At 35.7% G+C, this 13,271-nt stretch overlaps 1 protein-coding gene and 1 long non-coding RNA gene across 4 annotated transcripts in view; one reads left to right on the top strand and one right to left on the bottom strand.

The window, feature by feature from the left end:
* Positions 1-13,271, top strand: part of TAFA5 (TAFA chemokine like family member 5) — a 402,285-nt gene that overhangs the window by 298,890 nt on the left and 90,124 nt on the right. The window lies entirely within an intron of this gene.
* LOC139791516 (uncharacterized) lies at positions 205-5,030 on the bottom strand. Its single transcript, XR_011723951.1, has 3 exons — positions 4,602-5,030; positions 940-1,929; positions 205-291 (listed from the first exon to the last, which is right to left on the bottom strand). It is a non-coding gene; the product is annotated as an uncharacterized lncRNA (long non-coding RNA).

Below are 13,271 nucleotides of genomic sequence, written 5' to 3'. Positions count from 1 at the left end.
TCTGACTTTGGTTTGTAACTAACACAGCACTCACTTCTCATTATATCCTGTTATCACTTCAGGCCTTGACCAAAGTTCTTTTTGGGAAAAAGACCATACTCGTCTTAGTGTGAGGACATTCTTCCCTTCTTTATTCACAGCAGCTGAGTCTTACTGTGCTGTTTCATTACCACAGTGTGGCACAGTGTGAGGATTTCTAGTACATATCTTAGTTACTTCTGAAATTGTATAAGTGATGGTCCTTGTTCACAAAAGCTACATTATCTTATTTCATCAGATCTCATTGCATCCCTGAGATTATGGACAAAGACTTCCAATTCAGATAAATATAAGGAAGAATTGATCTCATCAGGGGCAACAAAAATTTAAGTGTATTTTTCCATTAGTTGCAATGAATTCTGGATCAAATTTCAGATGTATTAAGATTCTGAAATTAGAGCTGAAGCCATTATCCCTCCATCTTTACATATAGTTATGTAGATACTTTATCTTACTGGGTTTTACTCACTTTGTGTGGATTCTACAGTGTTTAATGGGTACATTCATGTATTCACAACCTGCAGTTGGGTTATAAATTTACCCAATAACCACTAATTTTAATCACACACTTCCTGGTGCATGAAAGCAAGACACTGCTTTTTCTGCAGAGAATTTGGTAGGGTTATAAAACCTTAGTCTTCCTGTTACTAAAATTATTTACGTAAGATAAGTCAAATCTTTAAAATGGTCTTTAGTTTTGTATGCAAAACAAGCAGTTTAATTTGATTGCAGCTCACCTAGGACAGATCTAGAGAACTGCAAAAGAACAGATCTTTACTCCCTCTTTCATTGCTCCCAGGATATTTCCTCATCTGTTGTCCCAATGTGCTAGATATTTTATGGCTGTATGATACAAAAACGTATAAGAAGCCTTCTGTTCTCTTCCCTGTATTCCCTTACCATGAACCTCCTGTGCAGTGAGAAGTGTTGTTCTCACTCCCTTGAGTCACCCATAAATGAATTTGAAGGTAATGATGTCGAGTTGGTCACAGCAGCCACAGCTTTTATTCCTCTCATTTTCTTAGCACTTCAAGCTTCTCTCCACCTGCTTCTTCAGTGAATCTCCCCGAGTCTCTGCATTTGATTCCAAAACGTGTAATCCATACTACTCTGATTTTTGAAGGGCATGGGGAGAGAAAAAGCCAAAGTTGTACTTATTTAGTAATGGTCTGAGGAAGGCTCCTAGGGAAAAGCAGCTGTGCTTATTTTTCACTGGAGAAACTGCTGATGTTGGTCTGTAATATAATCACTGAGTGGTATGCAGGGTTGAAATCAGAAGCTATTATTTAATGAACTCTTGGTTCCCCTTAATTTTTTGAAAGCTCATGGTATTGAAATAGTAATTTGAACTTCTGGGCAATGCATTTTCAGTTTTTTAAAAACTATTTTAAAGTAAAGCTTTTAACACTTTTCCTACATTCATCCCAAATTTAGAGGTCTAAAAATAGTATTCAAATAAATATTATCATTTCATCCATTCTTCACATTGCTCTAACTTATTTACTTTATTTCTTTGTTTATTTATTTTATAATAATGTACATATATTAGCGCTTCCTCCACAATGGATGTCCTGTCTTCCACTGCCAAGACCATATTGGTCACCCAAGGGGATTATTTTCCTAAAAGTGTACAGAAACATGTGGAACACAAAAAAGAAATCATGAGGGGGAAGTACCATGACCTCTTTTTCCTCAAAATTCATCATCAATTTAAAACAGATTAAAAATCTTAAGTACACATTCATACTTACAAATGACAGAGATTCTGATCTATCATCTCAGCTCCTCTGTGCTCATTATCTTCTGCTATGTTGAACATATTAGAAATGAGTATGCACATGTGGATCTTTCCACTGTTTCTAAGCATCACTGTCCATGATTTCTGTTTTGCTGTTGAGAGGGAAACAATATTTTATTCTGAGAAAAATTACAGTATTTTCAAATCATAAAAAAGTGGGCTATAGTTTATACTTTGAGTGAAAGCTGCAGGCAAATAAATTTAATCAAGATGACATGACGAGTTATTTGCAAAAAGTGGAAAAAAATAGGAGATTTATTATTTCTAATTACTGGTGCATAGATTAATTTTTTTAAAACTATCAAAGTATTTTAAGCAGCTACTAATTCTGTTCACTTGATTATAATTCTTTAGGAGACCAAAAGCAAAGTTTTAAAATAAATAACCTCTATGATTTAACACCAAGCATGTGGAGGTGTGCAAAAGACATTGTATATGTTAGTACATTTCAAGATGCATGAACTATATAAGTTAACTGAGGTCCTTCCATTCTGACTCAAGGTAGACTGCTGAAAATGCCCAAAGCTTGTTTTCATTAATGATTTAACCAGCCCCCAGAACAACATCAAATACCAGGATCATGAATCAAACGTCAGGAAAAGTACAAGTATGTCCTTTAAGTGATGGCTGCTGTTGCACATAACCTTTTCAGTAATACCTCTTCCTTACTCACTATAAAAAGCAGAAAATGGCCTCTGCATGAGTTAAAAATTATGTAAGAATCCATAGGACCTAGGCCACGTTTTTTTTTGTGTGTTAGGAGGCATTTAATAAAAAGAAAGTGATTTCAGAGGGGTGGAGGAGGGAAAGAAGAGCCTCAAGGAAAAGTTAGTAAAAAAGTATACTGTATGATTTTCCTGGTTGTGCTACAAAGTTCCTAGATATCACAAATCATTTCATCATGCTTTCTCACAGAATGATTGGTGACAATTTTAAGTTATCTGTGCCAGCTCCAAGAAGTATGCGACAGTTTTCATGTGTTTCAGGCTACTTGCCACTGGAAGGATTCTTGGGTTTTATAAGGTAATATACTGCTGTGGTTACAATCTACCTGGTCCCTGTTACCCATCTGAATCCTTCCTTTGCTAAGTTCTTTCACAATCTTTTTCCAGTTTTCCCTCTTTAGAGATTTCAATAATAAAAATAGCAAATTGTGAGGAAAATCCTTCTTTGGAATGGGGCTGCTATTCTGGGCCATAAAAGAGCTCGTCTCAGAGATCATTCATATGGAGGTGAATCATGAAAAAAAGGAACATATTCAGTAAAGAGTGTATCTTTAGAGAATTTTCTAGTCAGACTCCTTAATTTGCTACATGAAAACAAAGAGGTTTTTTTTCCAAGGTCAGGGGTGGTGTTTCTTTGTTTATTTGTTTTTCTCCCCACATTACATCTCAAACATAATTATAACATCTGAATCCACTGAAAGTTGCCTGTTGGGGACCACAAAACTACTCAAAAACCCCAATTAAACAAACAGAGGTAACTTTTCTTTAATACTCTTTAATGTAAATTGCATTGGGCTTTTTCCAAAGGGAAAGTTTTCCAGATCCCATCAGCCCTTTGTTTAGGTGTTATAATAAAGTATTTTATATAAATCATAGATTTTACTTCATAAATATCCACAGCTCTTACTTTGGATTGTCATAATTTGAAGTATTTAATTATTTTTTTTTAATTGCAGAGTATGAATTTCTGGACCATTCTGACTATCCATTTTTTAATACCACTACAAGCAACAGAACATAAGCAGGGCTTTTTTGAAGGAAGAGAATATTAGTTGCTGAGGCAGAATTTTTTCTTATGCTCAGATATTCTCATATAGCATCTCACATTGAGGCAGGAAAGCTTGGGAAGGAGGCTCACACAGGCTGAGGTTTGTTTACCTTGTTAAAGTAAAGATATGGAGGTATATTTAAAATTTTTCCTATGTGTATATTCCGCTTCAGCACTGCATGGAATTACCAGTTGCTTAGAGGGGAATTTTACCTTGCTGTTTGAAGAACCCCTCATTTTTCTTATCTTTCTGAATTCCACAATCAGATAAAGGGCTTAGGATGTATTGCAGGAAAGGGGAGTCTAGATTATCACTGAAACTAATGCTGCCTCTACTGCAGACACCTACTGCTGATAACTCTTTACTTCTTCAGTTGTCTGATCTTGAACTATTAATAGTTTCTTTAGTATTATAGTTAGACACAGTGAGATGGCAAAATTATTCAGCTGACTGGCTGGTTTTCAATTTGCATTCAAAATTTTTTTTTTTCTTTTTTTTTTTTTTAGTCTATTGTATCCAGTAACAACAGCATACTTTCATGATGAAGATTGGGGTCAGACAGCAGTTACTCTTAATTTAAATGTGAAACTTTAAGAAAGCATGGATTTGTTCTTTACTAGGTAAAGTAAACAGGTATTTTGGTGTTGCCTTCAAAGGGATTAATCTCTATTAAAAACAGAGATATTTTTTTTAAGATGAATACCTTTTCTTCCAGCTTTGGAAAATACTCAGAAATTCTAGTAAAGAACGGTTAATATTTGTGATAGATCATTATAGCATTAATAGTAAGACTGGTGTCACATTTTGATTTAATATCTTTTATTTTAAAATTTGGTAATTTTAAACTTTTGTCAGAGATAACCATCACTAAAGACTAAAGGTGATTAGTAAATGTCTTCGTAGATTTATATATTACCCACACTAGAATACCTTTATTTGCAGATAAAAGTGTGCCTGGTTTTCACAAAAGATAATAAATTATCCACTGACCCTAGCTGTGTGCAGAAGCATTCTTCCACCTCACAAGTAAATTATCTTTGAAAAACTATTGAGGCTGTATCTTCTGTTTACCTTTCATATGATATAATCTTAGTTATTCTTTAAGCTGTTGCAAATAGATTCAAGATACAAATAAATACATAGCAAAATTTCATTAAAGCCAATTGTTGGTAAGGAAATTCTAAGTAGTGTATTCAAGCATAATCAAACCCTAATCAAACAATGTAAGTCAATGCAATAGGCAGCATATACATAAATCATTTTCAATAGGAAAGCATAATCTCCTTCACAATGACCTTCCTGCCGTATGAACTGATAATGAATATTTCTCACTGCTTTAATTTAACTTCAGTGCTAACATAAACATTGAAATCTTGTGAATGACAAATTAAAATTATTCAGAATACTTTGTCTTACAAAAAAATTTCTGAATGTTTGGAGGATTTCGTATAACTGCTGTGGAACTGTCACTTCTTTGGAGCAGTCCATCTATTCTATCTTTTGCTGTTTCAAAAGAGGAGAACCTGACAGGTTTGGCAGTTTTTTAGCCTAAGTTATTCCTTTGATTACAAGGTTTATAAAAAAAATGGGTAGTACTCAAGGGTTTTTTTAAACAGTGTGAGGAGAATATTGTTATTTATTCCAGTGCCACATGGAATTCTATCACATAATGAATGAAGTTTAAAATAACAAAATCTTTTTAGTTAGTATAATGAAAGTAAAAAAAGGCCTAAAAGCTAAAAAAAAAAAAAAACAAACAAACAACAAACAAGCACAAAAACAGGAAAAAAACCCAAAAAACCACCAACAAAAACCAACTTGCTAGATTGTGGTCTGGTAAATCAACATTTTGATTAGAATGATTTGTCTCTTTAGGTAGTGCAAACTACGATTGATTTATTTTTGGCCATTTGCTAAGGCAAGCTGATGTAGCACTCAATTGCACACAGGAAAAGCTTTTGTCCTTCCCTCAGTTAGTGGTGAAACTGTACCAACAAATTAGAAAGAATCTTAAGGGACTTCTACTGGGAAAAGATATGGATGCAACTAATGAGCCAACAGTAGAAAAGAAATAAATCATGATTGGTGATTGGTGTAACATTCACCAGCTACACAATAAGAACTGGTGATTCTTCAGCTTGTCCTTTTCAGGAATCGTTTTCTTAATAAAGAAAAAAATTCTAAATAATGAGAAAAAAAAATTGAGGGAAAAAAAAAAAGGTATGCTTTGTGGAACAGGATCAAATGTCTTCAAAATATGCTTTAAAAAAAAATGGATAAAAACTGAGTGAAGACTGAATTTATAAGATACTGACATCAGTGCTTACTAAGACCATGCCTTTTCTCAGTCACATATCTGCATTGTTTTTGTTGGACCCTTTCTCAAAAACCTCTTTGAAAGAAAAAAAAATTATCATCTGTGTAATTAAAAGAATAGCATCAGACAATTATTTCTAGTCTAAACCTAGGAAGGCACACTATATTTCAAATAACAGCCATCAGAAATGGGAACAATTGTATGTAAGTAAAGCTTCTGTAATCAGTCCTTGTAAAATAAATGTTGTATATCCTCTTTGTAGCCCGTAGAGGGAGAAATGTTGAAAGTTTGCAGACAGTGATTCAGTCTAACAAAGGTAGATACTGCACAGTATGAGAAACCAGTGCCAGAAATTTCAGTCCTCTTGTAATCTCATCTTTATTCTCAATTAAGGCCCAAAATATCAGGATCAGATCTCTTACAAAATAAGGCAATGGCAGTGCTCAGCCACCTTTCACTTAATAGTAGTTGGAGCACTAATCTAAGCAAAAAGACAGAGTTGGAGTCTTCTTAAGCCTGATAAGTTTTGAGTCAATGTCAAAAAGATAAGGCTCTATTCACTAGTTTCTAGAGCATTGTGATATTGTAAAAAAAAATAAATTACTATTCGTAATCTATGAAACTCAGCTGCTGTGTTGTCACATAAATGGCAAGAGAGGAGCAGAGAGTGATAGGAGAGGCCTGTGGATCAGAAAGGCAGACTTTCAGTGGATCTAGAAACCTTATGTCTCCCATGGATCGCTTTTCTTATCCCTGAATACAAACAAGGGTCATAGGATCAAGATATTTGATCTTTAAGGTCCCTTCCAACCCTAACCATTCTGTGATACTCTCTGCATCCAGAAAAAGCACAGAAGAAATACATAGCAGACTGAAGCATTTTCAGAGAAAATATCTGTAAGTCTTGCCCATGTACCATAATTTACATTTCAGGCCGCTCTCAGAGCTTAGAATCAGAGAATCATTTTGTTTGGAAAATACCTCTGTGACCATATACCTAAACCTCCCCTGACACAACTTGAGGCCATTTCCTCTTGTCCCATCACTATTTACTTGGGAAAAGAGACCAACATCCACCTCACTACAACCTCTTTTCAGGTAGTTGTAGAGAGTTGTAAGTTCTACCCTCAACCTCGTTTTCTCTAGACTTAACAACACCATTTCCCCCAGCCACTCCTAAGGACTTGTGCTCTGGGTGCTTCACCAGCTTTGTTGCCTTTCTCTAGACTTACTCCAGTACCTTGATGTCCTTCTGGAAGTGAAAGGCCCAAAACTGAATGCAGGATTCAAGGCCCTACCAGTGCCAAGTGCAGGGGCATGATCACTTCCCTAGTCCTGCTCCCCGTGATATTTCTGATACAAACCAGGATGCTGTTTGTCTTCTTGGCCACCTGGACACACTGCTGGCTCCTATTCATCTGGCTGTCAATCAATACCCTCAGGTCCTTTTCCAGATGGCAGCTTTCCAGCTACTCTTCCCCAAGCCTATAGCATTGAATGGAGTTGTTGTTACTGGAGTGCAGGACCCAACACTTGGCCTTGTTGAATCTGATACAATTGTCCTTGGGCCATACATCCAGCATGTCTAGATCCCTCTGTAGAACCTTTCTACTTTCAGGCACGTCAACATTACACCCAACTTGGTGTCATCTGCAGATTTACTGAGGGCTCACTCAATCCCTTCATCCACATCATTTAGTTTACAAGCTGAATTATTTTAAATGAAACTCAACTGGAAGATGTGTTCCATGGCTGCATCTAGTGTGGTCCAGTTATGAGGGTGTATCCATTGTGTTGAGCCAGGAGAGATTTAGTCTGGAGTGAACTCCTAGTATCCATATACTGTTAATGCTGGGTTGTTGGCACTGTCTTACTCTGGACCCTTCATCTTTTGAATCTCATTGAATTTTACATAGGTACAGACTCTGTGTGCTCCCAAGGACCCAGCCTTAGCTGAACTGAACTTCCTCTCTTCTTCGTCGTGGGAGTTTTAATTTTTGAGTCTTAGCAAAATTCCCTTAGGTTAAATCTTCTTGCCATAAAATACAACACAGGGTATTTATAATGCTCCACAGTAATTATTTTCCAAAAATTGTATATTTCCTCCTCATTTCAAAATATTTTATGTAGCAGTCACAAAACTGGAAATAGCAAAAATTCTTTGCCCTGTTTTGTGAATACTGTTATACTGTAAGTTGTGATTCTACCCTGTAAGGTGAGGATTCTGTTAATAATATTCCAAACTGAGTAAAAATGTAGTAAGACAATTTCTTATGAATGCTGCTATTGGGACTTCACTTGTGACAGTTTTTAATCCAGAGAAACCTTATCTGAGATTTACTGATAGCCAATAAGAGATAAGAGAAATAAACTCCTATCTGAAATTGCAGTGTCTTTGTTATGTTAAGTCACGAAAGCAATGTCAGCAGTTCACCAATAAAATTATTAACATGCATCTTGAGACCTGACTTCCATTCACTAAAATAAAAAGCGTTTCCAAAGAGCCAAACCAAAACACTTGCAATCTTTTAAAAATATTAATTTAAAAGATTACAGTCTAGCTTTGATGTGCCATATTATATTGATGGATTACAGGGATAAAAAAGCCAGTGAAATGGCATCTAAGATACAGGTTTGAAGCTCTGTGCTTTAGCAAATTGCTTGTAAGCCAAGTTTTTTTTCCTTTTATTCCTTATGGTTTTGCTTAAATTGACAGCTAGCAGATGAAATCCATGACCTGACCATGTTATATCCACCTCTCACTAGAAGAAATGTTATTGCTGAGCAATGTGTGTCTTGTACTTTATTAGGCAGCTCTTTTTTATCTTTTTTTCCTCAAAATTATTTGTGTAAAATCCAGTAAAAAGAAAAATTCACTGTATTTTGCTGTTCAATTTCAAGTTCTTGATTTCACATGCAGTCTTCATTTGAAATCGATTCTTGCAATGGCGAGAAAAAGAAAATCAGAATTTTTATTTGCACTACAGTTCTTTGGCAGCTTCTACAGAAATAAGCCTCTGCAAGACTGCATGAACTGCATTCCAAGGTTGCTGCCTCACTGCTACAGTGAAGCTCTACTGTAAATGCAAGTTGAATTCAAATTAGTAATTTTTTGTGGTCCTGAATTGCCCCAAAGAAGAGGGTTTGAGTCTGCTAGCTTATCTGGATAAGTTTAATCAGTGGAGTTAATAGAATACATTGCTTCTCACTACAGGCTTGTTTTGTTTATGTATTATATGGCATTCCAGGCAGCATGATTTGTCCTTAGGCAGTGAAGTAGTTTCTGAGTGCTGGAAAAATAGTTCAGTGAAACTGAAGAGCTCAGCAAAGAATAGAAAAAGTCAGAAGGAAAGAAACCTGTATATTTCAGTGGAATGTAGTGAATAGTTAAATGGGAATGTTTCATAGAAATGGCCCAATGTGGCGAAAATATCAAGAGTGAATTATACTGGCTGATTGCCAACACAACTTCTTAGCTGCAGGAAATCTGGGCTTTCTGAGGCTGCAGCCTTCAGGAGCTGACCTTGTAACCAAGAACCTTTATGCAAACTGCTCTAGGGCTTTAATGTCCAATAAATTCGTCCCTTCTAAGTGACTATTTAAGTATTTGAATTTTGTTGTTGTCCTTCATATTGAAATTAGATTTTGGAGTATTAAATTCCCCCATGTAATGGTGTGACCTTCTTCTGAATAGGTAAAATGAGGAATAATCTTGTAATACAAGAGCAACACTGTAATTTGCAGCAGCTGTTAGACTTTTCAAAGATGTCTCCTTTTACTGCCAGCTTATTAATGCAGAGGCTGGTGGGGTTCCCCATCAAACATGCACAGCTAAGTAGTTAGGCTGCTGAAAACTAAGTCCCTGTTTCACAAAATAATATACCTGTGGTGTGTAGTAAGCAGCCAAATCATGGCTGTTGGGTGCCTTTATCACATTTTTCTTAGGTGACTGTATTGTCCACAATGTTCACAGTATCTGCAAGTAAACATGATAAAATTCAAGTCAGGTTTTATTCTTCTGCAGCTTAGTGAAGCTAGGAACAGTGGCAGAGGCACTAGAGATGGCTGTTGTGAGGATTAGAGTCCCAGCTGTATCCATTTGTACTCAGTTCACGTTTGGGTGGCTGATGCTACAAAAGAGGCCCAGAATGCTTGGGGTTTTTGGGGGGTTTTTTTGGAGTGTTTTTTTGTTTTGTTTTGTTTGTTTGGGGTTGTTTTGTTTTGTTTTGGGGGGGGGTTCTGTTTGATTTGTTTTTGTTTTCTAATTATTTTATTTGTTTGTTGGATTTTTGGGGTTTTTTTTGGTGGGGGCATTGGTTTTTTTCCAAATGAAAAGGTCATTCTGCAGAATTTGCATTTTACTAAGAGGTTGCACTAAAGGTGCATGCAGGCGAGTAGATAATTCACGCCAAATCCTGATGCCATTTTACATCGTTTTGTTTATATATTCATATATAGTATCACATAACACAAACAGTATAAATTGAAAGAATACTAACAGTTCATTAGACTTACAGGCATGTCTGAATATCAACATGTATACGTAATGCAGGAGACTACAGGTAATATATTAATTACCCCCAGTTACAACTATAATGGATTGTGTAACAAAGCCAATGAGATAACCTGGTAAATGCTTTCTGATATTTGATCCAGAGACCATTGAAACTGCTGTCATGTCTCAATTTTTATCTCTTCTTTGACAGAAAGAAATCAGGGGTGATACTGTACATTTATGCAATTCCCATGTCTTCGAAAATGGAAAATGATCTTTCTGTATTGACTTCCTAGCCTTTTCAGAGGTTAAGCAAGGGGAAAAAAATCTCAAGAGTGACTTCATAGGCTCTAGTGTTAGGCAGAGTTGGAGTACATATTTGCACTTTTGAGCATTTTAACAATGTGTGCAAATTTCCTATGCCTTTCAGAAAAATACCAGCTGTTTTGCCATTTATGAATTTATGACTGCGCAGTGGTATATTCAGAACTTCAGGACAGTCTCATAGGTTTTGTTATAGATGATTAATCTTTTCCAACTGTTTGACAAAGTAAGGAGATTCATGTATTAACAGAAACCAAGAAAAATGAATGCCAAGGGAAAAGGTGAATTTTCATAGCCCGGTAAAACATGGAGTTGCTTTGAAAGGCATAAGGTTTTCTTTAAGGAGTATTTACGCTATACTATGTTTTCAGTATGTTTAATGCACTTGTTTCCCTGTTACATTGTATTCTGGTAACTTGAAGGAACAGAGAATACTATGGCTCTTACATAAACAGAGAATTGAAAGGAACACAGTTGTAGCCTTGTCCTGTGATACAGGAATGGGTACCACCCACCGTGGACAGTAAAAATAGTGGGGTGGGGAAATAGAGACCTTAGAATTCCTACCATCCCTAGCATTTTGTACCCAAGGAATACACCTGTGAGAAGCAAATTTTGCCAAGTGTTCAAATGTGTATACAGAACTCTATAGGCATTTATGACTTCATCCTTCCCTCAAGGAAATGTACTTCGTATTTTCAATAATTAAAGAGACTTGTGGCACTTTGAAAGGTAGTGTTAATTAGAAGGGTGGTATAACAGGGTATTATATGGGAAATGTAGTGGAAAAAGTGTCTGGGACAGGAAGATGAAGCTGGCACAGGAAAAGATAAACCACGGATAACCAATTAATTTAAAGGAGGGGAGCAGACTAGGACTGGGGTGATTATACAAGTAGTACCTCAGTCTGAACTTCTCATGGTATTGTGGTTTTTTTCCCCCAGTTCTAGTAAATGAGAGAAATTATCAGAAATTACCTGATTTTAGTTCTCACCCACACTCCCATCCTTGCACATTTTATTCCTGCATTTGATGGAAACATCCATGTCTGGATAGATGCTATGAGGAAGGGTCTTCTGCATACCCTAGTCTGTAGCCAGTTAAACATCCTGAATTGTTTCTAGGTTGTTTCATTTCTTGATATACAGTTACAATGCAAAAGGTGAAATTTGAAGTAGGAGTCATAAGCAATGTATGGCATGAGAGATTTAATTTGAGACTATATTAACTACTCCTAGGTAACTCTTTGTGTCTGCTCAACCTTCTTTTGCTGAAGGTAAAATATCTTCAATTTATCATGGGGAAACAAGGGAGCAGATCTGCGTGGCATTAGGCTAGTCCATAATACAGCAAATATAGTTTAATATGCTGCGAATTCTCATGCTGGTTTCCTGTGATAACTTTTACACAAAACAATATCCAAAGAGCACTGTGGATTTCCTTTGAACGAACTATAATCTCTAAAAATAGCCTGAAAGCTGTTATGCACGAATTACCGATAATTAATCCCTGCAAACTAATCTAAAATCTAGTAGCTCCACTTGCATACTTAGGATTTGTCCCCCTTTGAGACATTAAAACCCTTGCAAAATATACCATCTACAAAATTTTCTTGCCTGTCCCAATCAGACAGTTAACTCTCTGCAAATACTCTGAAGCCATGGAGATATCTAAGGAGTTCCTATAAAAAGAGAAAAGCTCTAAATCTAAGCACAGATACATACCAGACTAAATTCTGAACACCTAGTTTTTTCAGTATTCTGTGCTTAATTAACATTTCTGCCTCAATTTCCCCATTAAGAACTGAGAAGCAATAAAATGCCTACCTTTATAGGCATAGGGATGCTCTGTTGGTAATTAGATGCTGTCAGGCAGAATTACTGTAAATTACAGTAATTACTGTTCATTAATTAATTCTGTCAGTTTTATGTTTTATTGTAATGCATTGTTGTAGTGCTATGGTGTTTAAATTGGATGCCTTTAAAATGAACATTCACATTAAAAAGGAGTGAAAGAGAACCTTTTATTGAAATTAAAAAAGTTCTGAAGAAATATTTTATTATGATCTAATTTTGGCTATGGGATTCTGAAGCTGAAAAAGGACTGCACACTGGTAATTGCATGTAGTATTATAATTAAAAATTATAGAAAAATATGAAGAGACAGTCAGTATTTAAATTGAACTGTTTATTTTAGTACAGAATTCAGTATTTAATTGTAGCAGTCTCTGTTAACCAGGTGTATTTCCAGGGAATGTTTCATGCCAAAGAGAATTAAGGCAGGAAAGTTGACATTTCCCTCAGGAGCAGAAAAATAAATAGTAAATCTGCCTCTTCGACTGCTGGATGTGAGGCTTCCTTTGGCTCATACAGAACTTAAATATTGTATTTGTCAGTTTAATGTAGTTGTTGTAGTAGTGTAGTTTACACTATTGCTATGAAGTGATTAATCTTACACTATTCCTATGTAAAAACATAATTTCAGAAAACTGTTATGATTTTCTCTGCTACTGATGTGTAAAGGT

This window comes from Heliangelus exortis, chromosome 1 (assembly GCF_036169615.1).
Source record: "Heliangelus exortis chromosome 1, bHelExo1.hap1, whole genome shotgun sequence".
NCBI classification, from domain to species: Eukaryota; Metazoa; Chordata; class Aves; order Apodiformes; family Trochilidae; genus Heliangelus; species Heliangelus exortis.
This window is presented reverse-complemented; position numbering and strand designations above follow the sequence as displayed.